Source organism: Pleurodeles waltl, chromosome 6, assembly GCF_031143425.1.
Source record: "Pleurodeles waltl isolate 20211129_DDA chromosome 6, aPleWal1.hap1.20221129, whole genome shotgun sequence".
Taxonomy (NCBI): Eukaryota; Metazoa; Chordata; class Amphibia; order Caudata; family Salamandridae; genus Pleurodeles; species Pleurodeles waltl.
The window spans coordinates 276,950,915-276,974,566 of record NC_090445.1 but is presented as its reverse complement, the minus strand read 5'-3'; positions in this window follow the sequence as shown (position 1 = coordinate 276,974,566).

The window sequence follows — 23,652 nt, the reverse complement described above, 5'->3', positions numbered from 1 at the left end:
GGTCCTACGTGGTAGATCCCCTTTCCAGTGTTTAATTTGTAAAAGAAACACGGCTGATCCGGAAGCTCTGCACAGAAGCTCACTGTTGTTGCAATTAAATATCAGCACATGGAATTTCGAGGCTGGTGGACTTAAATACACCTCAAGCCTTTTTAATGAACTACCCAATACTCCCCGCCCCTTTATCTCAATCTTGCAGGTTCCTGCTTTCTCCCTCTTTGACACTGTCTTTCTATTCCGCCTTATTTCCATTTTGTGTGTTTTCCCACTCTCTTGTGCTTAGTAAGTATCTGATGTGGAAAAATGTGTTGGATCCCAAAAATTAAGTGCCAGCAGGGCCCCACCAGGAACCGCCAGCTTAGATTAAGCACTACTGTTAGCTCCAGAAAAAATATGCCCTTTTCAGAGGAAAGAAGAACTGGTAAATGCCTCTCATTTTTCCATTACCAAGGTTTTCTCTGTCAGACAGAGTGCTTTAGGAGTCAGACACCCCGGTCTAAGATTCTCTACAGGTGATGATAAAGCAGAGCCTCACTCTTGTGCTGGACCGGACCCTTTCTGCAGGGTCACCCCAGATTTTTGCTTTCTTTTGCTGAATATTTTTTGTTGTTGCCTTTTATGACTCTGTGCACTCCACTCCTGCTAATCAGTGGTAAAGTGCTTGTGCTCTCTCTTCTAAACATTGTAAAATTGGTTTACACCCAAATGATTCATTTAATTTACTTTGAAGTGCCTAGTATATGATTCTATATGTAACCAGGGGCTATAAATTAAATGCTACAAGTGGGCAGCATCACTCATTGTACTACCCACTAAAGTAGCCGTATAAAACTTGTCTCAGTCCTGCCACTGCAGCCTGTAGTGCAGTTATAAACTGCCATTCCAACCTGTCAAAATAAACTTTTTGCCTGCCCTCATATTTATGTCATCCCAAATGTGGGCCCTAAAGGTTCAGATGATGCATGGTATTTAAAAGTAGGACATGCATGTCTATGTTTTAAAATTCCTGCCAGTGAAAAACACATAAAGTCAAGTCATTTTTCACTGCAGTAAAGCTATCACTCTCATAGACTGACACTAACAGAGCTAACTTCAGGTTGGGAACAGATGGAGAAATGCTTCTCCTACTCATTTGAATTATAACCTAAAACCCTCTTTAATGGGGAAGTCTGATTTTAAGCTACTCTTTTGAAAGTTGCCATTTTTCTGTCTAAACGAAATGTTCCTGTCTGGCAGTGCTCAGGGTCATGTGACTTTAAATGGCTCTCCTGTGGTGTGCTGTGTGTTCCTTCCAGACATGGGGACAAATAGGGCTTAAGTGCAGAGGGAGTGGGACTTCCTGAAAGGACGGCTGGGTAGGAGTTGTGACCTACCCTAAGCCCACGACCTCATTGGAAGGGACACTGTGGAACACATCCCCAACTCAAGCCCTTTCCTCACCAACTCTTCGTCAATGGGATCCTTGATGACAATGCAGTATTCTGCATCGCATGCCCCGCAGTTTCTTCTGAACCAGCCAGTGCACAACACATCCTTGACACAGGACCTTACATTGCAAGCCTTCACATTGATGCCTCCTTGATTATGATGCAGGACTTCACATCTCAAACTCGCAACTCCCCAGAAGAAATGCTGCATGAGGCATCTTCGACCCAGACCTCGCATTGCCTCGGTTGCTTGATGCCTTCTCGACGCGGGATGTTACAATGCTCCAGAACCAGGATTTAAGGTACTCTTGTTCAGTCAGCCTAACTCAGTCCCTGTAGCTGGCCCACGGTTTATCCTGGTTGGCTTTTGTACCGATCCAGTATGACCATTTGTCCACAATTGGCTCTTTGTAATTTTTGGCACTATTTTCACCGGAATCTATAAACCTGAATATCTCTGATTCCATTAACTTGACTTTTGCAGGTTTTCGCTTGATTTATTGATTGAAACATACTCTATTATTCTAATTTGGTGTGGGATCTTTCTTGTGTTGTGTTTTCATATTATTACTGTTTTAAGTGTTGTACACATATTTTACACATGGCCTCTTAAGCTTGACTGCTCTGTGCCAAGCTACCAGAGTTTGAGCATAGGTTAAATTGGGGTTTACTTGTGACTTCTCCCTGACAAGGATTGTAGTTTCTGCTTGAATAGGGTTTCACTTCCCTTCACCATTAACCCAGTATCCTACATAGACATTTAATGCATTGTGATGGGGTGTTCTTTAAAGAGGCGAGTCCTCAAATCTTTCCTAATTTGGAGCATTGTTAGGGCTATCCTGATAGTCCTGATGATGTCCTGATGTATATTCTGTATGCATAGATAGAAAAGGCCAGCCACCTTGTTTTTTTCTTTTTTACACTGGGAAGGCTAAAGATAAAAAATAAAAATTCCCATAAACTACTGAGACCTGCACCGTGGAGCTTTTCTGATGTAGTGTCTTACTGTATGCGTCTAGTAGTCTGAGTTTCTTCAGGTGTTTTTGAAATCAGAAAATATGCAAGTTTTATGTTCACAAATCTAGACCATGCTTGGGAATGCAACTACTGTAAAAACACAAAGTAATACGTGCTCTACCTATTCTGAGTAGACACTGAATTCTGGTCTTGCTGGCACTTGGACAGTGAGGTCAAGATTGTATACACTGTCTCCCTGCTGGGAATTAAGCAAAGATGCATTTATTTATTTTCAACTCAACAGCAGTCAAAGTCATATTCTGTGATAGCTCTGCTCCCCATAGGACTTGCTCCAGATGCAGCCAGTGGGAGGAGACCTAGGGTACATGTCTCTTTATTAATAGGAGGGGATGTGTGCTTCCCTGCAGTAGCCATGGCAACGAATGTAGGTATGTGGATTGGAACTGGCGTGTGGACTGGAATTGTAAACACTGTGTTATGAACTCTTATCTGCACAGACTAAAGGGGACAGCAACAGCAGACAGACTTGTTTATTTAGAACGAACGTATCATCTCTGAAGATTAGCTTCAAACCGGACACAGATCTAAAGCCACATATACGAATTTTTGAATGAGCGATTCCATAATTGCGATTTCCTGCAAATCGCAATGAGGAAATTGCTAATTCAAATGTAAGAAACTCTTTAGAGTTTCATTTGCGATTTGTAGTGGGTCACAAATAGACCTACGTCATTATTATTAATAACGTAGGTGGCAATGTGAGACAAATTAGGAATCACAGCTATCACAGGGATGGCGGCATGCTGGGCTCAGCAGACTACCATATCTCTGATTGCTTTTTAAATAAAGCAGTGTTTATTTTTTAAAATGCAGCCCATTTTCCTTAAAGAAAAACATTTAAGTTTCTTTTTTGAAGACCTGCCAGTGGTCTGTGGTAACACTGCCTGCTCTTCACAATTATTTTCCCAACCATTGTCAAAGAGGAAGGGGTCCCTTAAGGACCTGATTTGCGAATGGGTTACCACCAACTTGCTATTGGTGGTAAACTGCAAATGTTTTGCAACCCGCATTTTGGTTGCAAAACATTCTAATATACCTTTCACATTTGGCATTAGGAAGGGATGATTCTAGGCAAAGTTTGAGGTTTGCAGGGCATTGTGGATAAGAAAACACTTAGGGATCCACGTGAGGCATACCACCTCAAATCACCTCTGTGTTTAGAGTTTTGAAATATCTGGGTTTGGTAGGTTTCCTAGGGTGGCAGCCGTTCAGCATAGAAAGTGGGACGATATGTAAAAACAATGCACAAAAGAATCAGCTTTTCTTTTCCCTTGCAATACAGATGGGGGTGCATTAGTCCTAGAGGAAGCAGAAAGACTGAGCCTTGTAGGGGTGCATGTGAGACTTGATGCCAGCATGAACCAGACCAGACCACATTATTTTATCAAAAGTACTGGCATTCAAAGAGCTTTGTGTCTTCCTCATGCAGGGCAAAATGGGACAAACAGCCTCTCTGCCCCTAGAGAGCAGGAAAGGCTTGCTATATGTTGGGGTGGGGAATTGGCCCAATGCCAGGGCATGCTGGTCCAACCCTTTTTTATAATTAAAAAAATCTCCCTGGTGTATTGTGGGTTTTCTGCCCCCTCGGGCGGTGAAAGCCTAGTACCTGCAGAAAGCATTTTTGACCAGGAAGTGGGAGAGCAGCAAGCCTATTGCCAGGGGTGATGCTTCCACCTCAAAAAAGTAACCTCTGCTGTCTAGTGGGCTTTCTGCCCCTGGGAGGATATTTTGGAGGTAAAGTCTCCAATATTTCCATGGGAGGGGCAAAAGATTGTTTTTTTAGGGGCACAAGATGTTCCTTTAAAGCTTTAAAGTCCTCCTCACCACCTGCCAATGGCCGATGGACAAACTGAGGAGAGATTGTGGGTGCTTAAAAGGTTAAAACAATTAGCATTAAAGTGAACATTGAAAATTGTTTTATCATTGATGCTTAAAAGGTGCACCAAGCAATGTCAAAGGCTTTGAAGAATTCAATACTTTGATTGACCTGGCATGGGCCATTGCATGTTGTCACAGGGTAGGCTTTACTCCCATCAGGGAAGGCTTTACTCCCATCTCATTCTCCATTCAGGAGTTCGCAGGACACTGGCTTTACAGATTCAACCACTGTAGAATCCCAAAACAGACTTATTTTGTGGAGACAAATAGCGCTGTATGCAATAGTTCAAGATTTACCTATTGGGCCCAGACACCATTGAAAACAATAGTTTGAGATTAACAATTCCCTGCTCCTGATTAGGTAGCTTCACTCTATTCTGTTTGTCTCACCTTGGTTTTGTGCTGATGTTTGATTGGGTTCAGAATATCATCCCACTGAAAATAGGAAACTATGGGCCAGATGTATTAAAAAGTTTTGCACTCGCAAACGGTGCGAATCGGTAAATTCGTCTGTTTGCAAGTGCAAAACCGTGGTCTGCGATGCATGAAATGCATTCGCAGACCACAAATAAGAAATCGCTAAAATAGCGATTTCTTGCGTTGCGACCTGGAAATTGCGAATCGCAATTTGCGATTCGCAATTTCCAGGTCGCAAAGCTATTCTGGAAAAAATCGCAAATTGCGATTTTTCCAAAAATGGCATTTTGCACTTATAGAATATCATGCTTTGCAACCAGGTGGTAACCTGGTGCAAAATTTTAAAATGCAGTTAAACTGCATTTTTAAATTAAACATGTAAAGCACACATGCCCTTTTGACATGTGTGTACCTTACATGTTGAAAAAAAAATGTTTGGGGTGCAGGAGAGGGGGCCTTAGGCCCCCAGCACCCTGGCCTTTTGCATTTCCAAAATTGCGATTTCTGGTTCAGAAATCGCAATTTTGGAAATGCAAAATATTTGCAGCTATGGGCCAACAGGCACATAGCTGCGAATGGGGCCGGTATTGCAATTTGCGATTCGGTAATAGCATTTGCGATTTTAAAGAAATCGCTATTACCGATTCGCAAATGTGATACATGGCCCTTTGCGAGTCGGTAATAGCGATTTCATAAATATCGCTATTACCGAATCGCAATGGGCCGTGATGGTACATCTGGCCCTATGTCTCCCCACAACCAATCTTCTTTTCTTCCCTTGCTTCTTAGTCTGTGCATTCCACCAATTCTGATACTGAGCTCTGCTGCTTCTCAGTGTCTCTCTCCTCTCTTTGCCACTTTTTCTCTCAGATGCTTCCTGCTCCCTTCTCAGTGCTATTACTTTCCCAATGTTTTTTTAATCTGCACTAGTATTAACAATGCCAATAGGAGCAGCAGCCTTCTTGGAAAGGCTTTTTCTATACTTCGAATATATCAATTAGGTTGTATGCAGATTTAACATGATAGCCATCTTGGAAATTTAAAACATTTTGGTTATACATCTTGGAATGTTATTTTATATAGATCTAAGATGACTGCCTTGTTGACTAAACATGTAAACATTCACCCCCAGTCACAGAAATCTGAGTTTTATCTATCGTTCATTTGTCCACCACGTCATCCCAGTTTGGACCCAGCCATTTCTCTGTATCTCTATACTGGGGGTGAATGTAACTGTAGAGGACGTGGGATATCAAGCTAGATTGGGGATGTTAATAATTCTTAACGTAGCCACTGTGTAGGATTCAGAAACAGTCTTTTATTAACACTTTGAGCTTTTTCTGTTTGTATTATTCACAGAAATGAGTTCAACTTTCTTATGAAGTTTTTCCTCTCCTGCTTCTCTTGTTGTTTCTATGTTTCTCTTTTCTCTTGACTTTTCCTTTAGTCCTCCTCCTCTTTTTTGATACACCTCTTTTCGCTTTTCCTTTCTTAGGGCTGTCTCTCCAGAGGATATGTTATTCTCTTCAAATCAGGACGGAAGGATAGGGCCAGGCAAACTGAAGAAGAATAAAGAAACCGAAGGATATGGTAAGTAATCTTGTTCGTCTCTTCTCATGAGGTTAGGGAGTTCGTGTGCGGGGCGTGGTGGGGAAACAAAAAAAAAAATACTCAGCGAGTGCTTCCAGTATTTTAACGTCTGTGACATTGTGCTCTTATTTTACATAACCCAAGAGTACTGGCTCTTTATGTTTTTAGACCCTGTTGCCTTCACAGGACACGTTTCAACCCGTGAATAATTAGTGTGGGTTAGTAACACAAACAACAAAAATAAAATGTCTATAAACTAAACGAAAATCAAGGAGATGTCAACCCAAGCTGTCTCCTTATCCTGTCTCCCGCTGTTTGTTTACCACCACCCGCCCCCTCCCGTTTACCAATAATACCCCAAAGGGTTTGATAAGCAGGCACGTACCTGCGAAAGCCACGTCCCTCCAGGGACGTGGCGGGAGTTGTAGCCCGAGGTCGTATTAGTCGGTGGAGCGTCCTCCCTTCAAAAGGTCTCCGTCTCCTCGCTCTCTCCGGTGCTCGTCTCTGGCGCCTCGATCAGTAGCGTCTTCTTTCCCACCTCCTTCCATGGTCCCCTTTTCCTTCTCTCCCCGCTGGTCCTGCTCTCCTCGGATAAGCGGCGTTCCGCTTTGTCCATCGTCCTTCTCCAATTTAACCCAGACATCCGGGTTAGAGCTGGGTGTTCCTGTTCTCCGGCTGTCGACTGTGACCCCGGGGTATCGGGTTGTTGGTCTTGGGGCACCGTCCTGTAGCAGGATCCGCGTGACCCTGTTACATACACCCCCCATGGGAGAGGGCTGTTCAAGATCCTGACCGATGGGATGCCTGGACAGATCGTCCGCGGTGCACAGCTGGCTGCCTGGTAGATGTTGTACCTGAAAGGTAAACGGTTGAAGTTCTATAAACCAACGCAATATTCTTGGACTGGTATCCTTGTTTTGTGATAACCAGGTGAGGGGTGCATGGTCAGTTTGCAACACAAAGGGGTGGCCCAAGAGATAAAATTTTAAGTTCTCTATTGCCCATTTAATTGCCAGGCATTCTCTTTCAATTACTGGATATCGTTGTTCCCTGAGCAAGAGCTTCCTGCTTATGAACACGATGGGATGGTTATTATTGTGTTAATCTTTTTGGAATAATACGTCACCTATCCTCACATTGGAGGCATCTGTCTGCAAATAGAATTCTTTGGTGAAGTCGGGACAACGTAACACTGGCTCTGTGGTTAAACTTCTTTGAAGGATTTCATAATTACGTTGTTGAGAGGGGTCAATGTTTTTATCTTTGAGGTTTTCCCTTTCTTAAGAGATCAGTTAAGGGGGCGGCCAAGAGGATATCATTTAGAATGAACCGTCTGTAGTAATCTACAAAACCCAGGAGGGAACGGAGTTCTTCTTTGTGGACGGGACCGGCACCTTGAGAATGGCTTCTACCTTATTTGATTGAGGTCTGATCTAGCCTTTACCTATGTGATAGCCGAGGTACGCAATCTCATTACACGCTAACTTACACTTTTCTGGATTAGCGCCCCGGGCCCCGTGTAGTCCAAGGTGGTACAGTCCAGGTGGAGTAGAAAAAGCTGTTTTTTCCTTATCCGAAGAACACAGGGGAATCTGCAAGTAACCCTTAGTGAGGTCTATAGTAGACATGTATTGGGCTTTACCTAATCTTTCAAGTAATTCATCAACTCGTGGAATAGGTTAAGTATCAAACTGCAATAGGCTATTTAGTTGTCTAAAGTTGATACAAAACCGAATGGATCCATTTGGTTTTGGTACCAGGACAATCGGGGAACACCATGGACTGACTGATGGTTCTATAATGCCCATCTGTAACATTTTTTAACTCCTTGTTCTACCAATACTTTCCGTCCTTCTGGTATTCTATATGATCGGAGGTGAACGACTTTCCCTGGTTGTGTCTTGATGGGGTGTTGAATCAAAGGTGTTTTCCCAGGGGTTGTAGAAAACAAGGGTCTATGTTTCTCTATCACTTCACCTGTTTCTGTTGTTCAGACGAAAGGGAGGTGTTGATGGAGGGTGTATCTGTTATGGGCTCAGTGGCTGTTGGGTATAGGTCGATTTCTAGTTCTTTTATATTATTGATAAGGAACCCGGTTCTTAGAGGAGCTGGGGGTTCCTCAGGCTCTTCCCATTTCTTTAGGAGATTTAAATGATAAATCTGTGTTTTCTTTGGGTTTTCCGAAAGCTCAATTTTATAGGTTACTGGGGTGATGGCGTTCAGGACTTTATGAGGACCCTGCCATTTCGCCAATAGTTTATTGTTGGAGCTGGGTAATAGAACAAGGACTTTGCCTCCGTGTTGAAACTGTCTAAGTGTGGTATTTCTGTCATAATAGTGCTTTTGTTTTTCTTGTGCCCTCTCGAGATGACTTCGGGCATCCTCCCATACAGTCTGTACTTGATCTTTTAATTGATGCGTGTATTCAAGGAGGTCTCTGTCCTCATTTCCTTCCTCCTCCCACATTTCTGCAGCCATGTCCAAGAGGGTTCTGGGCTGGCGCCCAAACACTAGTTCGAAGGGGCTGTGGCCAATAGAGGACTGCACATGGTTATCATGGCATAGAGAACTAAAGATAACTTCTTATCCCAGTCTCTCCCGGAATCAGAGATGGTTTTCTTCAACATGGTCTTTAGCGTGCGATTTTACCTTTCTACGAGGCCATCCATCTGGGGGTGATAGACGGAGGTGCGTATCTGGGTAATTCCTAGTATCTGACATATTTGTGTCATCAGTCGGGACATAAACGGGGTACACTGATGTGTTAGGATCTCCTTGGGAAATCCCACCCTGGAGAACAACCCTATCATAGCATGAGCTAACCTTTTTGTGGTCATGCTAGTAAGTGGGATAGCTTCTGGGTACCTCGTTGCATAATCGAGTAAAACGAGGATATACGTATAGAATCTTGTGGACGGAATGAGAGGGCCTACCAAGTCCATACCTTCTCTAGAAAATGGGGTATCAATGAAGGGTGAAGAAAAAAATGGGGCTTTCTTTTGGGGTCCTGGATTTACCAACTACACTTTGGGCAATGTTGACAGAACTGACGTAACTCAGAAAAGACCCCAGTCCAATAAAAGCGGCATAAAAGATATTCCTTCATCTTCTCTCTCCCAAAATGCCCACCCCCATGTGACAATGGGCTAGGTGTATTAGTATGTTTCGTTATCCTATATAGTAGTCCTTTCTGAACAAGGAAATAGGGACACAGCTGTCCGGTTTTCTCTGTTACAGCAGACGTCCATGCATGCTGTAGGGTAAGATCCTCTCTTTGACTACTACAAAAAGGAGGGAGGGAAGTCAATGCTACCTCCCTAGATCCTTCTCGCATGGTGGCTTCTTTCTTTGTCTGGTATAGTCTTTTTCCTTCTTGTTTTTCCTTTTTACTGGGCCTGGGCTGATATGCATTTGAGAAAAGGGAGCGTCCTCCCACCATAAGTCTGTCTTATATTTTGTTTGTACGCTGTCCAATAGGTCGGAAAAATGGGCATAATCGGTACCTATAATCACTTCCTTAACTAAATGTCCAATAACCCCCATCATAATCACGTCTGTCCGTCCCTTCCATTCAATGGAGACAGAGATTAAAGGATATCGCTTCATGTCTCCGTGGATACAACAAATAGATACTGTATCACTGGAAGCTTGGTCTCTTGGTTCCACCAAACGTGCTCTGATTACAGATTGACTACACCCAGAGTCAATTAAGACGTTAGTGGGTTGGTCATTAACTCTGATCTCTTTCGTATATTTGGGGTTATCTTTCCCAGTGCAGAACACCCTCCCACGGGTGACGCCTATCTCCATCGGTTCTGGGTTTTCTTCTTTGTGAGAACGATTGCGAGCAATATGTCCCCACTCACTGCAGTTATAGCACTGCGGTTATTGGTTAGGACTTTTCTCAGTAACCCTAGGGATGAGTATGTCTTCAGGTCCTTTAAGAGGTTTTGGACAATAATAGGGTCCAGAGGGCCGAATTCCCGTAGAAGGTCCCTTTGATGCGCCGACTTTAAAATCAGGGGCTCAGTGGTATCAACAAGCCAAGTCTATTGCAGTGGTGGTATCCACATTAGGATTCAGTTTCATCCAATTCCTTGTTATTGCTGGTAAGGCCTCTAGGAATTGTTCCAGTAGGATGACCCAAATAACTTCATCCCGGTCTGGGCCAATGGGTCCTAGCCACTTCAGTCCAAAATCCTTTATTCTAAAATAAAGGGGTTAGGGATTTTCCGTCTGACACCACCTGGTTTTCCGGAATTTGAGTCTATAATACTTTGTGTCAAACCCAACCCGCTCTAGTATCGTTTTTTTATGTCTGGATAAGGTGTGGTACCTCTGTGGTTTACCGCCTGGTACGCTGCTTGCAAGGTTCCTGTCAGGAGGGGGGCCACGTATTGCCCCCACCTGTCTTCAGGACACGTGGCAGAAGTGGCTACCCTCTCAAAACTGGTGAAGAACATGTCTGGGTCTTCTCTTTCTTGGTACTTCTGCAGAACAGAACTAGGCACGTTAGGGTGGACATGGGTTGCAGCAATCGTATCCGTTAGTTTCTGGAGGGCAGTCTTGTGTACTAGCTGGTTGATGGCCATTATTGTCGCCTGACTTTTCAAAGCATTTTGAAGGGTCTCTCTATCTGTGCATGCTTCTCTTTGCTGCTCCTCCCATAGAACCTGCAGGTATCGGTGACCTTCGGCCAGCCTTTGGATCATGTTTTCAATTGTCGGCTTGGCTTCCATTCTTCCCTGATATAACTTGAACCACTCTATAGATGACGTCTCCCCAAAATCCCACTTCTGACACCACTGTAGAGGACGTGGGATATCAAGCTAAATTGGGGACATTAATAATTCTTAGCATAGCCACTGAAGGATTCAGAAACAGTCTTTTATTAACACTCTGAGCTTTTTCTGTTTGTATTATTCACAGAAATTAGTTCAACTTTCTTATGAGGTTTTTCCTCTCCTGCTTCTCTTGTTGTCTCTATGTTTCTCTTTTCTCTTGTCTTTTCCTTTAGTCCTCCTCCTATTGTTTAATATGCCTCTATTCCCTTTTCCTTTCTTAGGTCTCTCTCTCCAGAGGATATGTTCTCCTCGTGGAATCAGGACTGAAGGATGGGTCCAGGCAAACCAAAGAAGAATAAAGAAACCAAAGGATACGGTAAGTAATCTTGTTCTTCTCTTCTTATAATAAGGTTAGGGAGTGCGTGTGTGGGGCTTGGTGGGGAAACAAAAAAGAAATTTGCAGCGAGTGCTTCCAGTATTGTAACATCTGTGACGTTGTGCTCTTATTTTACACAAACCAAGAGTACTGGCTCTTTATGTTTTAAGACCCTGTTGCCTTCACAGGACACGTTTCAACCCGTGAATAATTAGTGTGGGTTAGTAACACAAACAACAAAAATAAAGTGTCTATAAACTAAATGAAAATAAAAGAGATGTCAACTCGAACTGTCTCCTTATCCTGTCTCCCGCTGTTTGTTGTACCACCACCTGCCCTCCTCCCGTCTACGAATAATACCCCGCAGGGTTCGATAAGCGGGCACATACCTGCGAAAGCCACGTTCCTCCGGGGACATTGCGGGAGTTGTAGCCTGCGGTCCTATTCGTCAGCAGAGCGTCCTCCCTCGAAAGGTCTCCGTCTCCTCGCCCTCTCCGGTGCTCGTCTCTGTCACCTCGACAAACACGCTGGGGTTGTACACAGAGTAAGGCGCAGAACCTCCCACAGTGACAGGGAATGTCAATGACTCTGTGCAGTTTACTCTTACAGATAGTCACCCTGCCAGCCCCATAGAAAGGAGGCAGCAGAAGTGATTCTGTCTCTGGACCCTAGAGCACAGACAAGGAGAGTACTTACATACACAAGACACGCTCTTGTGGGTCCAGCTGGAAACACAGTGGCGATTCCTGAGGAAACAGCAACAGCACACTGTCACTGTTAGGCACGGAAGACAACGTATAACACTGGACAAAGATGGGGGCTGGAATTGCCTCCTGGAAAACCAGGAGCCAACCCAAGAACAAAGGAGGACACTTAAACACTGGTGAAGACTGATATAACACTTACCAGACACATATAACCAAGAAGAAACAGAAACAGAAGGGAACAAACTAAGAGGGAGAGGCAAGAATTAGGAACAGGCTGAAGCAAAGGTGGGACTAGGACTTGAAAACAGGGTGCAAACTTCTGGCTGGGACAAACAGAGACAGGACTGGGAAACTGAGAGCAGGCTCAGGCTGGAACAGGCAAGGACAGGGTTGGAATACAGGGAGTAGGAAATGAGCAGTAAACAGGACTGGGAAACAGAGAGAAGGTTCAGGCTGAAACAAGGCAGGAGCAGGGCAGAGAAACAGGGAGCAGGCTCTGGAAGAAACAAACAGGTACAAGGCTAAGAGATAGGGAGCAGACTCTGGCTGGAACAATCAGGAACAGGGCAGAGAAACAGGAAACAGGATCAAGCTGGATCAGAACAGGAACAAAATTGGAACACCATCCGACAAAGGGTCTTTAAGACAAAGGAATCGAACTCCAATGCACGACAGGGATCTTGAGGAAATGGCTGCTTATAAGCAGTTCCTAGCTGGGCTGCACAGGAGAGGTCTCAGGTGTGTGTAGTTTCAGACACTTGCAAGTCCTGGAGTAGAGGATCCGGTGAAAAGGAGCAACTGGACTTCTCCCATAGAAAACAATGGGAAACAGAATCCGGGCTTTCTTGACTACCAGGCTGTGCATTGTGGGATTTGTAGTCCCAGGAAGCAAATGTAGTACTACACAAGTGTCCCATGGAGAAAAGAGAAACAAACAGGAGTCAGTAAGGGAGTCTAGATAAGTGTTTAAGGTGATTCCCAGGCTTCCGACAGTCCCCTTACTCCCCCTAGAAATGGGATGACAGAGTCGTAAAATGTATTGATTTTTACATAGATTAGGCACCCCTTCTTCCACCATCCCATAGAACACCCTGCACACACTTTTGTCCATCCACTCCCTATTGCACTTTCCCTGTTAATTAAGTCCAAGTCCCCCATTTGTTTCTGCCATGTAACGTTAAAAAAAAAATCCTGTTTCTCAGAGGATGAGTAGTGGTGGATAAAATCATAAGAGTAGAGCCACAATTGCTCGGAGCACAAGTCCAGCACACTCTTCTCAGTAGGAAAATGGAAATGTGGGACAGGATAGTTGACAGAGTGAATGTTGTAGGCACCACCCTGGGCACACAGAAGGACACTAGGAAGAGGTGGAATGACCTTGGGGGCAAGGTCCATTCCCTGGTTTCAAGGCAGCAGCTGGAGGCCAAGAATAATGGTGGTTGCCATCCCAGTATCCCATTAAGAAGTTTTTCCTGGGAGGGGGAGGTCTTAGCCATCCTGTATCCTGAGGGCTTGACAGGAATACCTGGGGAAGTGGAGTCTGGTAAGTCACAACTAAAAAAAGTCATAAAACTGCAATGTCATGCATGTTCACAGCTCATCTGTTGCCATTGTCTTGTTCATGCACCTCAACAAAATTCAATACCCAGATGTCTGAGATGTAACACTGTCAATGTGTATTACTGGGCCCAACATCACAGTTATCAAGGCCCATCACATGCCATATTGTAGGAGGTTGGCTGGTGTGTGGTGGGTACCTATGGTATTATCACATTACATCAGGTATAGGAATCCCTTATTAGTGAGGTGTAGTCAGTGTCCAGAACCTTAAAATAAATTGAGAGAGGACCCCACTGTATCTACACCCCAAGGGGACAGGGTACCGTATCCAGTAATGAAAAAGAAATTCCCTTAAGGACACTCACTGATCAATCGTTATCACTTAACAAACCACACACATACAATAACACAATCAATTTTGATCAAAATTTGGCCAGAAGTGAAAGTAAACACTGCAGAGGAGTCCTGCTGGAATCTTGCTCATCAAATCTGAGGACGCACCCAAGAGAGAGACTCTAAATAGCCCTGGCAGGGGGATTGGTCACCTAGGTAGGTGACCACCTATCAGGAGGGACTGTGACATCACCTACCTGATCTGGCCACTCAGATGATCCCAGAGGAATCTGTCCACCTTTGATTCAAGATATCAGAATCAAGGGGCCACCTGGAGGAGCTCTGGGCACCACCCCTGTGGTGGTGATGGACAGGAGAGTGGTTACTCTATTTCCATTGTCCAGTTTCTCAACAGAGCAGGGACTGCAGGTCCCTGAACCGGTGCAGAATGGTTTATACAACAAGGGCACCAAATGTGCCCTTCAAAGCATACAAGTGGCTTGGGGAGGCTACCCCTCCCAAGCCATGTAACACCTATTTCCAAAGGGAGAGGGTATTGCCTCCCTCTCCCAAAGGAAATCCTTTGTACTGCCTTCCAGTGCTTGAGCTGTTCACGTAGCAGGAGGGCAGAAACCCATCTGAGGGGTGGCTGCAGCGTGGGCTGCCTGGAAACCCCAGAAAGCTGGTAAGAGCAATGCTGGGGGACCTCTAAAGAGCCCCCAAAGTGCATGGAACTATACAACCAAACCTGGCAACAGTACTGGGGTATGATTCCGACAAGTTTGATACCAAACCTCCCCATGTTATGAGTTGCCTTTATGTAGCTGGACATATGTAATGACCACACGGACAGTCTCTTACTGTGGGTTGCGGGGAGTACCAGATGTCCCGGGTCTGTGCGTGGATTTTCCTGCTTGTTTTCCGGCTGCGCGTCGTTCTGAGGGCTGCGCGTCGAAGTTTCGATCTCACGGCAGGCGTTGCGTCGATTTCTCCCAGGAAGTCGGGCGGCGTTGTCCTTGCGAGGCCGTGCGTCAAAGTTTTGATCTCACGGCAGGCGTCGCGTCGATTTCTCCTGCGGAGTCGGGCGGCGTTGTCCTTGCGAGGCCGTGCGTCAAAGTTTTGATCTCACGGCAGGCGTCACGTTGATTTGTCCCGGGAAGTCGGGCGGCGTTGTCCTTGCGAGGCCGTGCGTCAAAGTTTCGGTCGTCCCGAAGACGTCGCGTTGATCAGCGTCGGTGTGCGGCGTTTTTCTTGCCGCGGAACAAGCTGTGCGTCGAAAAGTTCGGCGCACGGAGCGTCCAAGAGGAAGAGAGAAGTCTTTTTGGTCCTCAGACTTCAGGGAACAGGAGGCAAGCTCTATCCAAGCCCTTGGAGAGCACTCTTACAGCCAGACAAGAGTTCAGCCAGGCAGCAGGCCAACAGCAAGGCAGCAGTCCTTTGTAGAAAAGCAGACAGGTGAGTCCTTTGAGCAGCCAGGCAGTTTTTCTTGGCAGGATGTAGTTTCTGGTTCAGGTTTCTTCTCCAGCAAGTGTCTGAAGAGGTAGGGCAGAGGCCCTGTTTTATACTAAGTTGTGCCTTTGAAGTGGGGGTGATTTCAAAGAGTCTCTAAGAAATGCACCAAGTCCCCTTTCAGCTCAATCCTGTCTGCCAGAGTCCCAGTAGGGGGTGTGGCAGTCCTTTGTATTAGGGCAGGCCCTCCACCCTCCCAGCCCAGGAAGACCCATTCGAAATGCAGATGTATGCAAGTGAGGCTGAGTACCCTGTGTTTGGGGTGTGTCTGAGTGAATGCACAAGGAGCTGTCAACTAAACCTAGCCAGACGTGGATTGAAGGGCACAACAAGATTTTAGTGCAAAGAAATGCTCACTTTCTAAAAGTGGCATTTCTAGAATAGTAATATTAAATCCGACTTCACCAGTCAGCAGGATTTTATATTACCATTCTGGCCATACTAAATATGACCTTCCTGCTCCTTTCAGATCAGCAGCTGCCACTTCAACAATGTATGAGAGCAGCCCCAATGTTAGCCTATGAAGGGAGCAGGCCTCACAGTAGTGTAAACACGAATTTAGGAGTTTTACTCTACCAGGACATATAACCACACAAGTACATGTCCTGCCTTTTACCCACACAGCACCCTGCTCTAGGGGTTACCTAGGGCACACATTAGGGGTGACTTATGTATAGAAAAAGGGGAGTTCTAGGCTTGGCAAATACCTTTAAATGCCTAGTCGAAGTGGCAGTGAAACTGCACACACAGGCCTTGCAATGGCAGGCCTGAGACAAGGTTAAGGGGATACTGAGGTGGGTGGCACAACCAGTGCTGCAGGTCCACTAGTAGCATTTAATCTACCTGCCCTAGGCACATGTAGTGCACTCTACCAGGGACTTACAAGTAAATTAAATAGTCAATCATGGATAAACCAATCAGTAGTACAATTTACACAGAGAGCATATGCACTTCAGCACTGGTTAGCAGTGGTAAAGTGCCCAGAGGTCAAAAGCCAACAACAACAGGTCAGAAAAAAATAGGAGGAAGGAGGCAAAAAGTTTGGGGATGTCCCTGTCAAAAAGCCAGGTCCAACATGTCCCATATATTTTCTGTTACTCGTGGCTTCACAATAAAATCACCCATCACTGACTCATTGTCTGCTGATTTTGATTTCACATTTAGTCATGTGGATATGTCACACCATGTGACTCATACAATGATGATCCAAGGTACTTGTTCAAAATGGGATATGTTTCATGTACACATTGTCCAACTCAGTATTACAACCATCCCACACAAACACATACATACAAGTATCTGATTAAACTAAGAATTTTGTTACAGTGTTCAGCACATAGGCTGTCAATATGTCTGAACTATTGGAAATCATAAACGATTGACTCACTCTGAGTAAATAAACATATTTACAGGTACAGACCTCCAGCTCACGGAAGGAAGGGATTTGCCAGATATTGTACTGTAGAATAGGCAAACATTAACGTAGTTGATGTCACCAGCTTGAGCCTTATCACATACCACACCAAAGTAATCCAACATCACATAATCCAAGATTCAGACAGATGCTAGTATAACATTTTCTAATCACAAGGTCAATAGAATCCAGTGCTCATGTTTCTGGTGGTATGACACACACATAGGTCAGTTTTTTGGCACAGGCACTGTGGCCTAAAATGATAAATCACATATACAGATATATATTGGTCAGACAAAGAAGTATTGAGCAAATGTGAAGGAGAACTGTCTTGGTTGTGGTCTGGGATTACATATTTGCTACCCACATGATGCCTCAGGCCCACCACAGGGCACAAAAAAGTCCAATGAGCACTTCTGAGCTTCCCTCCAAATACTTTGCAAGCTGTCTTGGCACAGGTCCCCGACACCCAAACTCTGTGACCTACATTACCTGGAACAACCCATGTCCACTTAGTATGTCAGAACAGCATCACATATCTGCCAATGTCACAGCTCCGAAATACCCACATGAAGATGTCATGGCGAAGGTACTTGTACAAAGAACAAAACAAGGAGTATGGCCTTGAAACCAGTCACATAACAAGCATCTGGAAAGCAAATTGCATTGCAAGATATCTGACACAATCAAAGCAGCATCATCAAGGTGGGGAGGTGTCAAAAGGTATCTCATTATTCAGCCTTTGGCTGATTTTTGCAGAGTACCAGCTCCCTAACTGTTTCAAAAAACTATACTCCACACATTCTCACAAATACAGTTCATTGCACAGTCAAGAGATCACATGACATACTTGCACTCATGAGAAGTAGCTGTGGATGATCTCTTCTCGCAAATCAGCTCCTTCCTCTTCACCACTGTCATCTTCAGTTGGCATTTCAGGATTCTGTTGTGGAGCATGCAGTATGCCATAGTAATCTGACACACTTTTCCAGGTAAGTAGAGGAGGGCTCCTGCGATGATGTCCAGACAGCAAAACCTGGCCTTCTGGAGCCCAAACGCCTGCTTCACTGCCCACCATGTTCTTCCATAGGCCTCATTGAAGCAGACTTCCCCTAGCATAGTTAAATTCCTTAGTGGTGTCAATAACCAAGGACGGTTTCAATATGCTGAGTCTCCTATTAAGGAATGGGTCATAAGTGCAACAATGAGTCACTGAGTTCATAATTGTAACATCTGACTTTGCTCAAACACAATCAGGGCAGACACGACTTACCACCCAGCCAGGCCCTCTATGGTTGCAGTTGTGACATCAACTTGGGTATGGTGCTGTTCCGCATTATGAAGAAATCATTGGTTGATCCTGGATAACAGGCACACACATTTGAGATGTAGAGATCTGCCAAGCAGACAACTTACACGTCGATGGAATGGAAGCTCTTTCTGTTGCGATAGACTTGATCAGTGGCCTGCAGTGACACCAAGCCAACATGTGTGCCATCAATGGCTCCCACCACATGTGGGAGGTGGGCAAAACCATAGAAGTCAGCCTTCACATTGACTAAATCCTCTGGTCGGTGGAACCTGATATGGCTGTCAATGTGTTTCAACATTGCTGAGAGGAAATCTCTCAACACCCAACTGAACATAGGTTGGTGCATACCGCCAGATAGGGCCAGTGTATTTTGGAAGGACCATGGGGGTCATTCTGACCCCGGCCGGCGGCGGAAGCCGCCGGCCTGGCTGGGACCGCCAGAATACCGCTGCGCGGTCAAAAGACCACCGCAGGTATTCTGGGTTTCCCGTTGGGCTGGCGGGCGACCGCCAGAAGGCCACCCGCCAGCCCAGCGGGAAACACCCTTCCATGAGGATGCCGGCTCCGAATGGAGCCGGCGGAGTGGAAGGGGTGCGACGGGTGCAGTTGCACCCGTCGCGATTTTCAGTGTCTGCATGGCAGACAATGAAAATCATGGTGGGGCCCTGTTACGGGGGCCCCTGCAGTGCCCATGCCATTGGGTCCCACGACACCCCATACCGCCATCCTGTTCCTGGCGGCCAAAACCGCCAGGAACAGGATGGCGGTATGGGGGTCGGAATCCCCATGGCGACGCAGCTTGAGATTCCCCAGGGCAGCGGAAAACCGGCGGTACACCGCCGGTTTTCCGTTTCTGTCAGAATGCCCAAGGGAGCACCGCCAGCCTGTTGGCGGTGCTCCCGCGGTCGTTGGCCCTGGCGGATTTTACCGCCAGGGTCAGAATGACCCCCCATGTTTCCAGGAAGTGCAATACTGACATGACTTGAACAATGGGATGGTATGCAGTATGGATTACTGCTAGCTGATATCAGATGTGGCTCCAACTGATGGCATGAATCCACTATTGTTTGCCTATTCAGATGGCAGAACTGTATGATGTGGCATTCCTCCATGGTCTGAAGGTCTGGCAATGGAAGGTAGACAGAAGGTTGTCGCATCCTCTATCACCCAGTATACCTATGTGTGAAGAAACATGATTTGGAACATTAGTCACTGTATCTACAGCAACATACATGATGCCTACCAACAAAATCATGTGACAAAGCATTCCTGAGTGGAATTACATTACACCCAGTACACATCACAGCTGTCATCTACACAAGGATCAATTGTGACTCCCATGGATGTGAACACGTGTCCACGGCATGGATTCGGGTGACATCCAACTGTCCAATTGCCCCTTGAAACGTGCCAATCTTTTCTGACCACCAAAAATACCGTCAGCGGTGGCGGACCATGCACCACCGTTATATGTCATCTGTGCCGGCCAACACACTACACTGGAGGTTGGGCAGTCAAACCTACACAACAAGACAGATTTAGGATATTTGTGAGGATCCTAATCATATATTATTGTTGTGAGGCATTTAACAGGGACATATGCACTATTTCAAACCACCAAAATGGTGGATGCCTGACCTACTCCACTAGACATCAGGAACCACCTGCGTCCGCCAGCAGACGTTGTCCATGCAGTGGGAGGTACCACTTGTGGGGGACACAGCCATAGGCTAACGTTGTTGCCTGTGGCAGTCACTGCCCAATGGCTTTGTCATTTGACAGCGATGACTGTGTATGTGGCTTACATGTACTACGTGGTGTGCTAAACTGGTCACTTGACTCCTGATACTGCTGTCAGCAACACCTCCACCACTTTAGCTGCTGTGTGCCACCTCTGGGAAATATCATGCCATGTCCTGCAGGTGAAAGGGCCTCTGCCTTTTCTCCAGATGAAATGGAGAGGTTTGTGAATGAGCTCTACGGCTCACCAGAGGAGCAGGTAAGTACCTCATTGTCACAATTCACTCTGTTCAACACCATCCTTTTCCTCCTCACAGTCTACAATGTGCCCGCAGTGTGCCAGTTTGACTTCTTGTGTGCCTGTTATTGAAATTTGCGTGGCATCAACGGGATGTACATGGTGCATATATTGGAGAACAGTACTATATGTTGTGGTCATTCACATTGAGCTGTGTGATGTTATTTGAGGCTCAAGATCCTCCTTGTGTTGGATGCACATAACTAGGCAAGGAGCCTTTACCGCCATACAGTGACACTTCTTTGTTTATGATGGTTGTAAATGTTAGACAGCATGTATGTGCATGACAGCATGAGCAGTGTATGCATCTTGTCTGCGTCATTTGAGGATCTTGTAAGCAATGTGTATTGTGCCACAACTCTTTAACCCCATATCTGGCCTTGCCAAACTGTTGTCTAGAAGGCATTCTGCCCTTCAGGTTGCCACACAAACCACAAGCCACATTGATGATGGCCACAGGATGTACTGTCATGCATGGAAGTGGCAGAAATGTGAGTGTCATGTGGGTTGTTCATGGTCAGCCTGATAAGACCAGGGCCTGTCAAATGTATCTTCAAGTTTGGGACATACTCCAGGCTCTGGAAGAGTCACTGTGGCTATGCAACTGTGGCACTGTACGTAAATCATGTCATGTGGCCAATATGAGGCTCTACTGGCAAAACGTGCCCTGAATGCCTCTGTCCATTGACCAGATTAGAAATCGGCATTGAGGTAAATCCCTGAACTTGTCTAAATGTGCATTTTGCATCATTGTAAATGTGTGTTTTTGACCCATGACAGGTCCCTTACTCCCATAGCTCTGTTATCACCTTCACAGAAGTCGGATTTGTCCTGAACAGCTGTATTGCACACATGACTAACCCCCAGTGCAGAGAGCGGGGCACATTAAGACATTGGCTTTAAGTGCCACCTACCGCCGCTGCAACGGCCGCCAAAAGACCGTCACCGCGGCTAACACCCATCTACCAAATTATGACCACAGCCGGATTTCCGCCACAAGAACGGCGGAAATCCGGCTGTGGCCATGCTGGCAGATAGTGTTAAGGTGGCGGTGCTACCACCAGCAGCACCACACCAGTAGACTGCCGCCAGCCATATTATGAAAAAGAATACGGCCTGGCAGTGTTCTGCTGGAGGGCGCTGCTGGCGGTAGTAGCACCAGTCCCGTCCTCTGCCGGAAGATCCCCTGGATGCAGGTAAGCTGGGTTTCCGACAGGGGAGGTGGGTTGGGGGTGTTGTGTGTGTGTGGGGATGTGTGCATGAATGTGTGAGTGTGTGGGTGAATGCAAATGTGTATGTAGTGTTGTTTGCATGTTTGTGTGCATGTGTGAGAATACGTGTATGAATGGAAAAGTGAATGCGTGTCTGTGTGTCAGTGTGAATGTGGTATGGATGTGTGCATGAATGAATGGATGCATGTGTGTATGGACGCGTGTATGCCTCTTTGAGTGAGTATGTGTATGCATTGTGCGTGTCTGCATGTGTGAGTGTGGGGAGGGGATTGGACGGGGGACGTGGATGGAGGGCGGGTGGGGTGCATCCTGGGAGTGTTAGGGGGGTGGGTGATCCTCCTACCAGTGATAGAGAAGAAATTCCCTGTCACTGGTAGAGCCTACTGCCATGAAAACCATGGAGGTAGGCAGGGTCAAAATGCCTGCACCGATACATTACCGGCATCTGGACTGGAGAGTCTTATCTCCGCCCCGGCGGCTGCTACTGCCATGGCAATTGGTGTAGTATATTGGAGCCAATGTCATAATGTGGCGGTATGTACCGCCAACCTGTTGGCGATACTTCCGCCACATTATCACCGACCCACGGGGTCATAATGATCGCCAGTGTCTAGATTCATGGGAGGCCATGCCATGTGACTCAGTAGCTTGGTTACATAGCAGAGATTGATTTGTATGTTGGATGTCATCTCTGTAGGTTTGAAACATGTGTTCAAAGGTGTGTTTTGTGGTACAAGTACATACCAGAGAAACCCTGAAGAGGCGTGAGTCTGAACTTGGTAGGCTACATGTCCACATATGCACAGGGAAGACACTTTCCATCCCACCATGACAGCCCTTTCTTTGAAAGGGTGAAGTCTGTTCTATGGTAGCTGCCTATAGGGACTGTATGGATTGAGTCAATGTTGCAGAGTGTGAGTTTGTTTGTCCAGTCAGGCCTGAGGAGTTTACCCTTCAGAAGCCACATTGGTGTATAGTGTTTCATTGTGGCTCACATCACAGTACATGTTGCTGGAGCATGAGATACCTGATTTCAGTAGGCTTGCTTAGTCATTGTAGTCCATGAGCTGAGTGGTGTCACACAACGGGCCTGCAGCATCCTGTTCCCGGGCTGCGGTGAGGTCTGCAGTCCGTTTGTTGGGCCGCTGGGCACACTGCGGCCTCTCTCTCTTTGGCTGCAGTTTGAATTGTTGCCCACAGCGAGGTTGGAGGCCCGAGGCTGGGCATCGGCCCTCACTGCGTCCAATGCACGGCACCGATGATTGCCACAGGGTTCCCACTCCCCCAGATCCCTTTACGCACCTGATTTCCTGGAATTCTTTTTCCTCTTCTTTTTCTTCTGCTGCAGGGCAATGTTTTCTTCTTCTCAGGATTCTGTTCTCTTCCCTGCGTGCACCAGTTTCCTTTTTCTTTCCCTTTCCAAAATGGTGCCTTTTTCCTGCTTTTTCCTATGGCTTCTTCCCAGTTCAAGATGCCATTCTTTCTTCTTCCTGCATGTCACTTCCTGTTCATTAGTGGAAAAAGGAGCCACATTCTTGCTTTCCTTGCAACACTTCCCGTTGGTGGTAGTCCTCGCTCCGGCTTGCTATCCTTGTGGAGTTAATTTTTTCTGGCTCATTTTTCTGCCTCCTGTGGCATTCTAGTCCTTGAAGTCCTGGTATCCTGACGTGTTCCTTCTCCTGTTCCAGGGAGTTCCTGCAAAATAATATTTTTCCCCTTTTGGTTTTTCCTCTGGGACTCCTTCTGGAGGGTGCGGACTGCTGTGGCATTCCCTTGTAAGCAGCACCATGGCTACCGAAAGGGGTCACCCCTATCTTGGCCAGACCAGAAATTACAAGAACAGAGAACTAACTCCAGCACACCAGGGAGGTAAGCAAAAAGCAGAAAGTGGCAGGTAGTGGGTTAGTCTGCAGATGACAGCAAAAGTATATAGTCATGTCACTGTATGTTTTGTCATGTGTGCTTTACACTTGTGAGATGTTTATAAATTGAGTATTTTTTGCTTGGTGTTTCTCACATGTGTGTGAAAACTTTTGT